This window comes from Girardinichthys multiradiatus, chromosome 24 (genome assembly GCF_021462225.1).
Source record: "Girardinichthys multiradiatus isolate DD_20200921_A chromosome 24, DD_fGirMul_XY1, whole genome shotgun sequence".
In the NCBI taxonomy this organism is placed as follows: Eukaryota; Metazoa; Chordata; class Actinopteri; order Cyprinodontiformes; family Goodeidae; genus Girardinichthys; species Girardinichthys multiradiatus.
Genome location: NC_061816.1, coordinates 3343716 through 3360156, shown reverse-complemented (window position 1 = coordinate 3360156; position 16441 = coordinate 3343716). Strand labels below are relative to the sequence as shown.

General features: G+C 38.5%; 1 protein-coding gene across 1 annotated transcript in view; it reads right to left on the bottom strand.

The window, feature by feature from the left end:
• LOC124861420 (zinc finger protein 260-like) overlaps positions 1 to 16441 on the bottom strand; it is a 680754-nt gene that overhangs the window by 37387 nt on the left and 626926 nt on the right. The gene's annotated exons all lie outside the window — the stretch shown is intronic.

Sequence of the window (16441 nt, the reverse complement as noted above, 5' to 3'; positions counted from 1 at the left end):
TCCCCCTTCTTATCATATGTGTTGAATAATGGAAAAAGTTTTTTTTTTAAATAATGATGAAATAACTGCAAAAAATTATTCCTTCTTTAATATATCCAATAGTTCCACCTTCTTTTCTATATACAATCTGACTCTGAATATACAGGTCCTTCTCAAAATATTAGCATATTGTGATAAAGTTCATTATTTTCCATAATGTCATGATGAAAATTTTACATTAATATATTTTAGATTCATTGCACACTAACTGAAATATTTCAGGTCTTTTATTGTCTTAATACGGATGATTTTGGCATACAGCTCATGAAAACCCAAAATTCCTATCTCACAAAATTAGCATATCATTAAAAGGGTCTCTAAACGAGCTATGAACCTAATCATCTGAATCAACGAGTTAACTCTAAACACCTGCAAAAGATTCCTGAGGCCTTTAAAACTCCCAGCCTGGTTCATCACTCAAAACCCCAATCATGGGTAAGACTGCCGACCTGACTGCTGTCCAGAAGGCCACTATTGACACAGAGGGTAAGACACAGAAATAAATTTCTGAACGAATAGGCTGTTCCCAGAGTGCTGTATCAAGGCACCTCAGTGGGAAGTCTGTGGGAAGGAAAAAGTGTGGCAGAACACGCTGCACAACGAGAAGAGGTGACCGGACCCTGAGGAAGATTGTGGAGAAGGGCCGATTCCAGACCTTGGGGGACCTGCGGAAGCAGTGGACTGAGTCTGGAGTAGAAACATCCAGAGCCACCGTGCACAGGCGTGTGCAGGAAATGGGCTACAGGTGCCGCATTCCCCAGGTCAAGCCACTTTTGAACCAGAAACAGCGGCAGAAGCGCCTGAACTGGGCTACAGAGAAGCAGCACTGGACTGTTGCTCAGTGGTCCAAAGTACTTTTTTCGGATGAAAGCAAATTCTGCATGTCATTCGGAAATCAAGGTGCCAGAGTCTGGAGGAAGACTGGGGAGAAGGAAATGCCAAAATGCCAGACGTCCAGTGTCAAGTACCCACAGTCAGTGATGGTCTGGGGTGCCGTGTCAGCTGCTGGTGTTGGTCCACTGTGTTTTATCAAGGGCAGGGTCAATGCATCTAGCTATCAGGAGATTTTGGAGCACTTCATGCTTCCATCTGCTGAAAAGCTTTATGGAGATGAAGATTTCATTTTTCAGCACGACCTGGCACCTGCTCACAGTGCCAAAACCACTGGTAAATGGTTTACTGACCATGGTATCACTGTGCTCAATTGGCCTGCCAACTCTCCTGACCTGAACCCCATAGAGAATCTGTGGGATATTGTGAAGAGAACGTTGAGAGACTCAAGACCCAACACTCTGGATGAGCTAAAGGCCGCTATCGAAGCATCCTGGGCCTCCATAAGACCTCAGCAGTGCCACAGGCTGATTGCCTCCATGCCACGCTGCATTGAAGCAGTCATTTCTGCTAAAGGATTCCCGACCAAGTATTGAGTGCATAACTGTACATGATTATTTGAAGGTTGACGTTTTTTGTATTAAAAACACTTTTCTTTTATTGGTCGGATGAAATATGCTAATTTTGTGAGATAGGAATTTTGGGTTTTCATGATCTGTATGCCAAAATCATCTGTATTAAGACAATAAAAGACCTGAAATATTTCAGTTAGTGTGCAATGAATCTAAAATATATTAATGTTAAATTTTCATCATGACATTATGGAAAATAATGAACTTTATCTCAATATGCTAATATTTTGAGAAGGACCTGTATTTAATCTTCCAACTAAAAGTATTTGAGAGCAGTTTTCTCATAAATAAATCACAGGATTTTTAACCTATGAAAATAGTTTGTTTCCTAAAACCTGGAGAGGACAGAGTGGACAATGAAGTGACTGGGTGAACACTGGCCTGGTAGAGAACCATTGATACTTAACCAGTATCTAAATAAAAAAGTGAGTAGTTTTTTTTTTGTTTTTTTTTCAAACATTGATTAGAAAAATATATTTGATCAGGTAATAAATAACAAAATCAAAGTCAAGGTCTTGATGCGTTTGGCTAGGCTCCATTGAGGATCAGGTTGGATCATTATTGAAACTGATCTCTTCATGATTGAATTATCTTCATATGAATCTAGTTTATTCTGATTTCTTGTCTAATTGGAAATGAATTTGACAGGTTTGTGTGGAAAGTTCTTTGAGATGAGACTAGTTGTGAATTGGTGCTGTATAAATAAACTGAACTGAATATGCAACACTCTAAAACGGTGTTTAGGTATGAGTGTGTTTGAGTCTGTATGGTTGTTTGTCTACCAGGTGCTTCTCCATCTCTACAGACCCCATCGTTGTGTTGTCTTCTATGTTGGTGAAGAGTGTACTTTTATCATCATGTAAAGCACTTTTAATTGTCTTGTTGCTCAAATTTGCCATACAAATAAACTTGACTTGTCTTGCATTGACCCTCACCTTGTTCTCCCCCGACCAACCCTTTATTATTAATCAGTAAACTAACCAGCATCTGACCGCAGCTTATGCCACTGTTGATGCTGCTGCAGCATTAGGTTGATTTTCTTATTGAGGAGCAGTTTTCCTGTCCACTTTGAACATGACATCCTCTAGTGCCACTGTCCATGGTGCTGCAGTGTCAGTTTTACTTGCTTTATAATCAGCAGCTTCCAGTCTACAAAGAACCTGACCTCCGCCTGTTCTGATCTTCATAGTTCTGCAGCATCAGTTTGATTTCTTTAGGAATGACCATTTTCTCAGTCCACCCTGACCTCTTTGTGTAACAGTATCCATGGTACAACATGATCCCTTTTACTTTCTCATTAATCAGCACTTTTCAGTTAGTGTGCAATGAATCTAAAATATATGAATGTTAAATTTTCATGACATTATGGAAAATAATGAACTTTATCACAATATGCTAATATTTTGAGAAGGACCTGTATACACACTGCTCAAAAAAATAAAGGGAACACTTAAGCAACACAATATAACTCCAAGTAAATCAAACTTCTGTGAAATCCAACTGTCCACTTAGGAAGCAACACTGATTGACAATCAATTTCACATGATGTTGTGTAAATGGAAAAGACAACAGGAGGAAATCTTTGGCGATTAGCAAGACACACTCAATAAAGGAGTGGTTCTGCAGGTGGGGACCACAGATCACTTCTCAGTACCTATGCTTTCTGGCTGATGTTTTGGTCACTTTTGAATGTTGGTGGTGCTTTCACACTCGTGGTAGCATGATACGGACTCTACAACCCACACAAGTGGCTCAGGTAGTGCAGCTCATCCAGGATGGCACATCAATGCGAGCTGTGGCAAGAAGGTTTGCTGTGTCTGTCAGCGTAGTGTCCAGAGCCTGGAGGCGCTACGAGGAGACAGGTCAGTACACCAGGAGAAGTGGAGGAGGCCGTAGGAGGGCAACAACCCAGCAGTAGGACCGCTACCTTCGCATTTGTGCAAGGAGGAACAGGAGGAGCACTGCCAGAGCCCTGCAAAATGACCTCCAGCAGGCCACAAATGTGCATGTGTCTGCACAAACGGTTAGAAACAGACTCCATGAGGATAGTATGAGGGCCCAATGTCCACAAATAGGGGTTGTGCTCACAGCCCAACACCGTGCAAGTCGCTTGGCATTTGCCAGAGAACACCAGGATTGGCAAATTTGCCACTGGTGCCCTGTGCTCTTCACAGATGAAAGCAGGTTCATACTGAGCACATGTGACAGACGTGACAGAGTCTGGAGACACCGTGGAGAGCGATCTGCTGCCTGCAACATCCTTCAGAATGACTGGTTTGGTAGTGGGTCAGTAATGGTGTGGGGTGGCATTTCTTTGGAGGGTCGCATGGTCCTCCATGTGCTCGCCAGAGGAAGCCTGACTGCCATTAGGTACCGAGGTAAGATCCTAGACCTAGACCTCATGTGGCTGGAGTGTGTCTGCAGCTCCTGCAAGATGAAGCCATTGAAGCTATGGACTGGCCCGCCCATTCCCCAGACCTGAATCCGATTGAGCACATCTGGGACATCATGTCTCGCTCCATCCACCAATGTCGCGTTGGACCACAGACTGTCCAGGAGTTGGCAAATGCTTTAGTCCAGGTCTGGGAGGAGATCCCTCAGGAGACCATCCACCGTCTCATCAGGAGCATGCCCAGGCGTTGGAGGAAGGTTAGGGTCATAACTAATAAACAATGAGGAGTATTTCTTCAAATTTGACACAGATTTAACTAAAACATTTCCTCCAGTGATGTAAAGATGCTGATATAACCCACAGCTCTGTGAACCTCATCGTTCTCTGTGTTGCTTGGAAATCAAAAAGGTTTGGAAGGATACATTTCCTGATTTATCCTGGAGAAGGTGGGTAATGTTTTTTTTTCTGATATCTGAACATTTTATGTCCCTAAATATGATCAGACATTTTGAGAATTAATCTCTAATCCATTATTATTTTGCACAAATGCAACTTTTCTAGACTAAAACCCCCTTTATTTCAGTCTACAAGGATTCTGACCTAAATATAAATGATATCCAAACCTGTTGAAACAAGAAGGCAGGTAGAACTAGAAATATTTGTGTTTCCTTGGAAGTTTGTTCTAATGTTCAAATGTTTTTCATTCTTTGGGGCCTCCTGGCTCATTGCTCAGCATTTTAATTATTACCTTGTTTCAACACATTTCATCCGTATTTTGAAATATTCACTTTGAAACATTGTGTTTGTCAACAATTGTGCAGGTCCTTCTCAAAATATTAGCATATTGTGATAAAGTTCATTATTTTCCATAGTGTCATGATGAAAATTTAACATTCATATATTTTAGATTCATTGCACACTAACTGAAATATTTTAGGTCTTTTATTGTCTTAATACGGATGATTTTGGCATACAGCTCATGAAAACCCAAAATTCCTATCTCACAAAATTAGCATATTTCATCCGACCAATAAAAGAAAAGTGTTTTTAATACAAAAACCGTCAACCTTCAAATAATCATGTACAGTTATGCACTCAATACTTGGTCGGGAATCCTTTTGCAGAAATGACTGCTTCAATGCGGCGTGGCATGGAGGCAATCAGCCTGTGGCACTGCTGAGGTCTTATGGAGGCCCAGGATGCTTCGATAGCGGCCTTTAGCTCATCCAGAGTGTTGGGTCTTGAGTCTCTCAATGTTCTCTTCACAATATCCCACAGATTCTCTATGGGGTTCAGGTCAAGAGAGTTGGCAGGCCAATTGAGCACAGTGATACCATGGTCAGTAAACCATTTACCAGTGGTTTTGGCACTGTGAGCAGGTGCCAGGTCGTGCTGAAAAATGAAATCTTCATCTCCATAAAGCTTTTCAGCAGATGGAAGCATGAAGTGCTCCAAAATCTCCTGATAGCTAGCTGCATTGACCCTGCCCTTGATAAAACACATTGGACCAACAACAGCAGCTGACACGGCACCCCAGACCATCACTGACTGTGGGTACTTGACACTGGACTTCTGGCATTTAGGCATTTCCTTCTCTCCAGTCTTCCTCCAGACTTTGGCACCTTGATTTCCGAATGACATGCAGAATTTGCTTTCATCCGAAAAAAGTACTTTGGACCACTGAGCAACAGTCCAGTGCTGCTTCTCTGTAACCCAGGTCAGGCGCTTCTGCCGCTGTTTCTGGTTCAAAAGTGGCTTGACCTGGGGAATGTGGCATCTGTTGCCCATTCCCTGCACACGCCTGTGCACGGTGGTTCTGGATGTTTCTACTCCAGACTCAGTCCACTGCTTCCGCAGGTCCCCCAAGGTCTGGAATTGGCCCTTCTCCACAATCTTCCTCAGGGTCCGGTCACCTCTTCTCGTTGTGCAGCGTTTTCTGCCACACTTTTTCCTTCCCACAGATTTCCCACTGAGGTGCCTTGATACAGCACTCTGGGAACAGCCTATTCGTTCAGAAATGTCTTTCTGTGTCTTACCCTCTTGCTTGAGGTTGTCAATAGTGGCCTTCTGGACAGCAGTCAGGTCGGCAGTCTTACCCATGATTGGGGTTTTGAGTGATGAACCAGGCTGGGAGTTTTAAAGGCCTCAGGAATCTTTTGCAGGTGTTTAGAGTTAACTCGTTGATTCAGATGATTAGGTTCATAGCTCGTTTAGAGACCCTTTTAATGATATGCTAATTTTGTGAGATAGGAATTTTGGGTTTTCATGAGCTGTATGCCAAAATCATCCATATTAAGACAATAAAAGACCTGAAATATTTCAGTTAGTGTGCAATGAATCTAAAATATATGAATGTTAAATTTTCATCATGACATTATGGAAAATAATGAACTTTATCACAATATGCTAATATTTTGAGAAGGACCTGTAGAAGAACAAGTACAACAGAAAAAACAAAGTACCATACTTGTAAGTGTTGATCCAGAAAAAGCTTTTGTTTCAGTAAATTGTGAATTTTTATATAAAACGCTAGAACAATTTGGATTTAGTAATGAATCAATACAGTGTATAAGAACATTATATCAACACCCCACTGCAAGAATCAAAATTAATGGAAGCATGACCGACAAATTAAGTATATAGAGATCAACAAGACAAGGGTGCTGTCTGTCAGCCACTGTTTGACCTTTTTATAGAACCTTTGGCGCAGGCAATACGGCAAGAAAAAGACATTAAAGGAGTGGTAATAAAGGGAGAGGAACACAAAATAGGGCTTTTTGCACACGATGTAATAACCTCCCTTGAACAACCAAATAAATCACTATCGGCATTGATTAATCTTCTAGAAAAGTATGGATGTCTTTCGGGTTATAAAATTAATGTATCCAAAACACAAATTTTAACACTCCACTATAATCCATCAAAAGATGTACTGCAAAAACTACCAGAGAACCAATGAAAGTCTGCACTAATATAGAAAATATGGCGACACTGAAGACATTTTAAAAGCTCCAATGAAACTCTTTAATGTAAGACTCTGGAGAACATTTTAGGACTTTGCTTAAACCCAGGACATACTGCAACATTTCCTGATATCAAGAAGTCAAGAAACAGTTGTTATTTTGATCTTTTTACAGTGGTGGGAATTCTGGGCCCATGTGGGATGGTTCTGTTCGGACACATTTGGATTCTTCAGATGATCTCATGTGTTGAACAGGGAAGGTTATAGTATTACTACAAGCTGCTACTGTTATGATTTGGGGTTTTTTGGTTTCAGGTTTTTTCCTTATATGTTTTTCACTGCTCAAGTTTTGAATCATGCTTTTGTTTATTATTTTTCTGGTCATGTTTTAGTCTTGTTCATGTTTTATCAAGTTTTGTTTGTATATTAGAGTCTCTGTTTTTGCCGCAGCCACATTTTGTTCTGTCTGTCAATTAAGTTTATTCGGTTCACCTGCACCATGTTAATCAGTTTTGTTTTCCACCTGTACCATGCTCCATTTATACACACCTGTTCAGTTAGTCGTGGCGGAGACATTTCTCATGGTCAGGTCTTGTTCTCAAACCTAGTCTTGTCTTTTTGCTCATGCCATGCCTGTCTTGCCTGCCCGTTTGTTTTGTTCCTGCCTCCTGCTGAGTGTGAGTTTTTGTAATTAAACCTTTTTTCACTTACCATCACGATGCCTGCTCGTCTGCAGTCTGGGGTCCAATATCAAGTAAACCGTAACAGCTACAACTGGACAGCAAATCTTGTGTCGACCAAAATGTGACGCACTGATGAATGAACTTGACATTTACTTTGAAAGTCTTCCTCTCCTCTTGCAGAACAGGAATGTGGGCCTGCCCTGGTATCCACTTCCAAAAGGTTCTAGGAGATAGTGCTATGCTGTACTCTGCCCTTGATGAGGGTTCATCTAAAAAATATATAAGTAACAAGGAACTCAAGTATAAAGTTATCATCATATATTCATATTTCATTCATGTTGAAAACATTGTTAAAATATTAAGATTGTGGTTCTGTTATGCTGAGAAGGAAGCATTAAAAAGTGTAATAATGTCGGCGCATCGTTGACAGAAAAAGTAAACCATCTTACCACTATTTGACTACTTGATGAAACAGCAATAATTGTACATTTAGTTTTGATCAGTCATTTATTTGAATCAAAAATGCATAGATTAAAAGCAGTTACCTTCCTCTAGTTCCTTGAGAAGATCCTGCAGATGATCCATTAGGTTGACCTCAGATTGTTCCTTGTTAGAACCACTTTCACTGAGTTCTGCTGGGCAGACAGAGATGATGACGTCTGCATCTGCCTATCAAGAGGAGGAGTTAAAGCAATCCATTATATTTAGTCACATGTATAAGTATGTGTTTGATTGTGTTTCTTAAAGCCAATTTGATTATTATTGTGCATATTGTCGCTACAAGAAAGCATCATTTGTCATACGTAATGTCACAGAGTATTAAACAGATGTTGAACAGTTACTGGCTGCTAAATTTTAACCAGATATATGTAAAGTACGTCCATTATTATCCTGTGTGTGTTGAGATTATTAAAATCAGAAGTGGTAAACTAAACTAAATCGTTGTGTTTAATAGTTAATCTCTAGTTTATTAATAGTTTATTGATATTATTAAAAGTATTTATCAGTTTCAGAATCAGAATTATCCTCCAATATTGATGAGCCTAAACAACAAGGATCTATACTGTGGTGCTGTTTTAATTCATACCTCAGAGAAACACTGGGATAACGTGGATGTAGCCGATTCAATAATTAATTAGGGTTTTTGTTTTTCATATCTTCATATTTCTGTAAGCTTCCTAAGAGTTCGTTCTGGTAAGAAGAGAAATTAATGCTTTTCTTTTGAAATAATCTTTACAATGATGCACAGATCAGCATGCTTTTATTTTGAAGCATCTATAAATCCATTATATTAATGCACATCTTTACTTTTCTCTGACCTCAGGATTTAAAGTTAAAACACAACTCAGTATTTTTCTTTGCATTTGCTAAACAACTAAACTCTCATTTCTAGAATAAATTCAAAAGTTCTTCATTAGAATAACAGCTTAATGGATGTTTTGGTTTTACTGGTTTTATTAACATTTATTTGGTATTTTAGAAACAAGCAACTGTTTGTCAACACAAATTATTTCATTAGAAAGAGCTAAATATTTAAAATGATTCAACAATCAGGTGTCAAGTTGTTAAAATAATTTAAAAAGTTTAATATTACTTTTATTACAGATATTTTGTTACCATAGCAATGCTTTTTAAGTGTATTTAAACATGAATAATAAATGTCAGTTTAGGTAGCTAAGTGTTTTCCAGCTATATTACAGAAACATTAGAAAGAAACATGTTGCAAACAGATAATTCATACATATATGATGATTGTAATTCATTCCTAATGACTCATCTTCATCATCCTTAAAACCAAGAAATTCCCTCAAAGACAAATAAACAATCAGTGAATCTGAAGAACAACAACTGGATTATGTAGATTTACCCAATTTATTTCTAAGATAAACTGAAATACGACAGATCTTAATTGTTTTCACTACAAATCTTTGTTTCATCGGTTTTTAAATCAGAAACAGACTTTGAAACATGAGCAACATGTGGTTCATTTTCACCTTTTTTAGGATTATTATTCTCACATTTCTGAGCATTTAATCAGATTCTGATAATCACAGTTATATTACCCACTGGCTTCAGTCATAGAAGTAAATGAATTGTTTTCAGTTATGATAGAAAACATAAAAACAGGAATTAGTCTATTTTCTCTTTATACTTTGATACTTGGATTTTTGCTTTTAAAAGTCTCTTTACTTCTTGGAGCAGCAAGAATATGAACTGATGTGATTTATTTTAGTTTATTCAGTTATTTATTTCTGCATAGTTTGTATTTGGACATTAATATTTATAGTTTTTGTATTTTAAAGTTTTTTTGATGGAGCTAAAAGGCTCATCTGGGACCAGATGTTGCTGATAGTTTTAACCTGTAAATTCTGTGTTGTTTTAAAAACTCGCATTAATAGAAATAACAGAGTTTAGATAAAAACTAGAAGAACTGATAGCAGTTAGTAATAAACTGTGGAGATGGTCTGTCAGGGTTTAGTGAGGGAGGGTCTCCTTTCTGTCTAAAGATCAGTGCTTCCCTTTCATCGTGTCCTTGGGTAACACACTGAGCTCCACATGTTTTATTTAAGCCTCTAATGTCTGGTTTTACTATAGTAGGAAAAAAACAACTAAGAGTAGAAACACAAACAGCTTTAACAAACCTGGAATATGGAATATAAAACATTGTCAGGAAGTTTGTCACAAGGAAACAGATTTAAAGATGAAACTGCTGAGATATTTAATGCTTCTTGCTTTATCATGTGTTTTTTTCTGCTTGTGTAACTAAAATATTGCAAGACTGTTTGTCTGTTGGTAAAAACACACATTTATAAATACAACATAAAACAAACCGTAGATGTAGGAAGGATGTTTCACATTTCCTCCTAATCTATAGATTAAAGGACAATGTGATAAATGGAGAAAATGATTTACATAGAAATAAATGTTCACAGATTTTAAAGAGTTATTTCCTGACTCATCTGAAGGGAGCGTTTCTAACAAGTCAAAACTACTTTGTAGTTTTCAGATTCTTTCAGGACTGACTTTCCATCTGTTCTGGAATGTAATCAGATTAATGTAATAAGGTCATATTTATTTACTCCAGACAGTTTCTAATCCAGCTTCTCCTCTCTAAAGGTTGCTTTAAGAAGGCAGCAGGTCCAGGAAGAAGAACTCAGCATCACGACTCCTGTGACCTTCGCTGGTCCTGATGTGAAGGTGACAAACGAAGCTGCTGCTGATCTCTTCTCTATGGTTGGTCAATCCAGCCACCCGCCAACACTGGCAGCTCATCTCTGGCTGTCAGGTGAATCGCTGCTGTCAGATACTGAATCCTTTCCTGTCATTGGTTTCATTTCCATGAAAAGATACAATTAAATATTTACTAAAATGTGAGGGGTGTACTAACTTATGTGAGACACTGTAAATATTAGCTTGTAGTGCTAACAGTGATTAACCATTGTTCCTTGAGCTTGAAGTTCACCTTTAATCTCTTTAGAAGTTTTTCTGGGCTCTTTTGTTACCGTTCGTATTATCCGTCTCTTTGCTTTGTCATCAATTTTCCTCCTGCAGCCACGTCCAGGGAGGTTGGCTACAGTCCCATTTCAATTTCTGAATAATATCTGCAACATTAGTCACAGGAACATGAAGCTGCTTGGAGATGGTCTTATAACCTTTACCTTTAACATGCTTGTCTATAATTTTCTTTCTAATCTCCTGAGACAACTCTTTCCTTGGCTTCCTCTGATCCATGTTGAATGTGGTACCATGTCACCAAACAGCACAGCGACTACCTGTATCCCTATATATAGGCCCACTGACTGATTACAAGAATGTAATAATGAATACAAATTCTATGAAAATGAACAAATTAAAGTCAGACATTGCTTTTGTAAAATAAACTCATGAAACAGGCCTGGACAAAAATGATGGTACCTGAAAATAATGTGACCAAAGGGACATGTTAAATCAAGGTGTGTCCATTAATCAGCATCACAGATGTCTACAGGTCATTAAGCTCAACTTGCAGGTCTGTTGATTTTCTGCCTAGCAACTAGAACCTGTTAGGCTGGATTTCAGGTTTTTCTAGATCCAGCTTCTAACTTCAGAGGTAAATGAAAACCAGGACAAGTAGCAACCGGTTCTTATCCTCGGTTCTCTTTGTTTGTGGAGGTCCTTGAAATATTCTTCACTGCTTGAAGCAAAGATTAGTCTGCTTGAACTCCTCATCTTTTAGCCTGTTTGGGCTGATCAGATCTTCATTGCAGCTCATTAGCTTCTTGTTTATCTTGTAAATAGTTGATTCTAAGTTTTTCTATTAAAGGAGTCAAAGCACCACCTGTGGTTTTTACACCACAGTTGGAGGTTTATGGTTTTTGTTCATTTTGACTATTTTTGACCTATTGACTCCAGACTCATTAACCTTAGCTGATCCTGATTTCTCTTCCAGAACGATAATTAAATAGAAGTGTTCTCCAGCCTTCTGGTTAATGATTTAAATTAATGATTAGAGCTCTGACCTAAGAGTGGAAACCAGAGGGAGGCGTCAGCTTGTTGTCTCACTCTGTGTGGTAAACAGCTAGACCTCGGCTGCTCTGCAATCCTGCTTCCAAGCATTTTTCTGATCACCTTGTTTTTTCTCTTCTGCCTTGCAGATCAAGCTTTTGCCGAAGGCTGCCATGGATATTTTCCTGTCTCCTGTTTTCACTTGTGTCATGTTCAGAGGATTATGGGAGCTTCAGTCTCGACCCCTGAAGATCATTCATCTGCCTGTCTGCCCTCCAACGCTGATTCTCCAACCTCTGTGGTGTTTTCTGGAAAAGAAAGAAACACAGACGAAGGAGCAAAGAAAATCTCCTTCAGTCGTGCCTCCCTGTCAGCCTCAGCCACCGTGGAGAAGACTTATCTTTCCCCGGCCACTAAGTTCTCAACCTCAGTCAGTCAAACACAAAGACACATTCTGATCAATTCTCCATTCACACCCAGAATTTCTATAAGCCTTTCTTCTTCTCCCTCAGTGAGATCCTGATTGCGCCCACTTATCCAGTTCTGGTTCCAGCCCAATCTTAAACCTGAGAATCTTAAACTGTTGAACACTGTCTTGGTCCTCATGGTTTTGTTCCTTCAAAATCTGAGAAAACCCAGTGTGACCCATCCTGCCTTATATTTAGTCCAGGCTGGTGGTGGTGATATGGTGTGGTGGGATGTTTTCTTGGCCCACTTTGGGCCCCTCAGTACTAACTGAGCAACATTTAAACACCACAGCCTACCTGAGTATTGTTGCTGACCATCTCGTTCCTTTATGACCACACTGGACCATCTTCTGATGGTTTGTTCAAGCAGGATAATAGCTCCCATAATTTTAAACTGGTTTCAGACGGTCCTTTAGAAAGAAATGAAGACAGGCATATTTTACATGATGTGTTGCTGGAACATTATTAAGTTCACATGTAAAGAGATTTATTTTACAAACAAAAGGACTGTTTCTGTTCTCTCAAATGAAACTAATGCTGCTGTTTTTAACTAAAATCAATGACAGATTTTTAAAAGCTTTACAAAAACTGTAAATTATTTTAAAAATCCCATTAAACTGGATTACTTTACATTAAACTGTTTAAATTTCTCATAAGTGTATAACTGATTCCTTTTAGGAATAGAATCTGTTTACTTTGTAAAACATGGAATCCAAAAAACTAAACATGGAAAACTGGAGTTCAGGAAAGAGAAAAGGGCTAAATAAGGCAGATCCTGTCTATTGCTGTCATGTTGCGGTTTTGGTGTGGACCAATATGCAGACAAGGTTCTTCAACTTTATTTTAAGGATTCCAAAAGAGCAAAAATGAAAGCACTGCAGGTACGAACATGATTAATCCAAAACTTACATGTGTACTCCTTGCAGGAACGAAGCAAACAGAGAACGAAGTCCTGGTCAGAAAACACATGTTACACATGTTACTTTATTCTGACATTCCCCCCTTTTGGTGCAGGGTCCAACCCCTGCGACAATCCAGCAAAAAGTTTAAACAAGAATGTTCTAGTAACCAAGATCACATTACATAGAACCAAAGAAATGAATTCTGACATAACCATGTGTCTCTATGAATTTAACAAAAGCAACATAAATAAAATCCAGATGTTTTTAACTGTAACTCAGTTCCATTAACAACAAAACACAAACTTTAATTAGTCAGTTCATCAATGTCATTTAGAAATAAGTCACATATCATCCTGATTTGTCTTGTATGAAGATAAGTATTAGATTACTTTTGCATATCTTGAACTGTCAGTTAGCTTAATGACATCAGGGAAAACTTTCCATCTAATAAATCACCAATGATTCTGCATGCAAAACTAATTCTTCAAACTAGTTTAAACTATTTCATTAACCTTTTAATAGTAAAACACATAAATCTAAAAGTCATGCTACATCCTTAATTATTATACAAAAAAACATGTTTTTAAGGCAACAATCACTACAAGCATTTTAATTCTATTGTCTCTTAAACAATGTTAAAACTCAGGAAGGGAGGTGCTGAGCGTTACCATGACAGCAAAGGTATGGACCAACCTGGTAGGTGGGCGGAGTCAGGCAGAACTAACCTCTGTTTGACAGCCTATGGGCGGAACCACAGTTTCTTCATTCAAATCCATCTTAGTGATCCTTAAACTGCAAAACTATTAACATGCACCTACCTCAGAAACAAGCTGCTTCTTAACTCTCCTGAAAACTCAAAGTTTTAATCAATCTGGGATTTAGAAACATTATTCTAAACATGGATTATTGTTTCATGCAACATATAAACAAACATTCATTCCATCAAAACAAAGACAAAACATCAAAGACAGACAAATGACCAAATTTGAAGCTTCAAGAATTAAAAGACATTTTTAACAATCTCTTTTCAGAATATGTTTTCTCAGCCATATATTTTAATGCTATAATTGATAAATTTTGTTATGACAATCTTCAGGATCCTTTTTTAAGATGAGTGCACATAGTCCAAAGAGATCTCAAACTATTTAGAAGCACAGCAACAGTTTTCTCTAAAATGAATCCAAATTTACTGATTCTGAAACCTTTTGCTAATTCATTGCACTGTAACTCTGTAATAATAATAACTACAATCCTGAGAGTTATTGTTATAGTTCTCTTTTTGTTTGGCTCAATTTGATCGCAGCTGCATTCAAGAATTTCTCTGCTCAGGTTAAATGCAAAGAAGTATTTTAAGCCGGCTTTGACATTTTTATGGTCTACCCAAACAAAACAAAAACTGCAGTGTTTGACTTAATCAGAAATTAAGATAAGAAACTTGACTTCCAATATTTTATGATTTAGTAATCTGAAATTACCTTGTGTACCTTTGTACTCCTAGGTATTCTCGTACTCGTCGTCTTCCGCTTATCCGGGACCGGCAGGGCTGCCCTTTGTCACCGGTCCTGTTCATAACTTTTATGGACAGGATTTCTAGGCGCAGCCAAGGGCCGGAGGGTGTCCTAGGTATTCTTTTAATCTTTAAACCCTAAGAAATCAAACAAGGAGACTGGAGTTTGAGCCGACCATCCTCTTTAGTATTGAGAGAGCCTTTATTTCTTTTCTTTTCCTAAAATGAAGGATTTTCTTTATTCCGTTATAAAAATCCTAATCTTGTTTCCAAAACAAAACTCCTCAACCCCAATCTGTGTCCCCAGAGTAAGTTTAACTTCTCCAGGAGGGAGAAAGAACTTTGCTCCGGCCTGTTTCTCTTCTGCCCGCATAAATTGTGCTTTCAATATAAATCCAGTGGATCGCTCTTCTGGCTCTGGCAAACAGCATGGATTGTTGTCTATCTCAGTGGGTTTGGGCCAGACTTCTTCTGAGTTTCGTTCTGGTAGAAACTCACACTGTGATTTGCAGCAGGCAGGCAGGCAGGCAGGCTCTGTCTCTTTCAGGCCGTGCTGAAGAAGCGTCCCTGGCGGAGTAGCCATGGGAACGGCAGGTTTCTAAAGTCCAGACTCAAAAACGCAGATGTTGCACTCAAATCCCATACATGTGTGTATGTGTGTGTGTGTGAGAGGCAGATGAAAAAGTTTAGTATAGGTTCAGATTTTGCACACAGAAATATTATCAGTCAGTCAGTCAGTTGTCCACCATAACATGCACGACAAACAAAGCTCATATTAGGTTAAAATGTCTATGGGAATAGCAGAATATGGACAGATCATGGTTATTAATGTGTTACCACAGATTATAATAGAACTCTGTGGGAAAGTTCTCCATCCAACATGTAAGCTGAGAATGTCAGTGTCGAATGGATGCTTAATGTACGTGTTATGTGAATTAACTGCAATTCTGAACCTTAGCAGAAGTTTCCTGGAAACAATTTTCTTCTGAAGGCTAGTAGGGTCAGGAAATGGTTTTGGATTGGATCCCAGAGCAAAGATAGAGAGACAAATCACACAGCAGGGTTTGGCTCAGGAAAGTGTGGCAGACTTGGATATGAAGAAGGGAAGACATCAGGAAAAGCAGTGTTCCCTTAAAGGCACAATGTAGTTGCGACATCTCCTTCGCAAATAAAGAAAGTAAAATGTGATCTGGACATCTTTCAAAAACTATGGTAAACTTCTTGACTGGGTGTATCGATAATTATAAACTAACTTAATCTTCATTCGTGGAAAAATGTTAAACTGCTGCAGAACAGATTTTATGACTTAGATTATCAGCAAACATGTTTATGTAATAGAGGGAGGAATGAACTGACTCCACTGAAACTCTTTATCTTCTGTTTTGAGAAGTTCCTGGCGTTGGAGAGACAACGCCAAACATCACATTCCTTGGATAAAGCACAAAATTGCAACCCGAATACAGATGAATAAGGGCTATACAACTTGAAACCGAGATTAAAATTAATATTTTAGATGACAGAATGTTTAAAGAAACAAACTC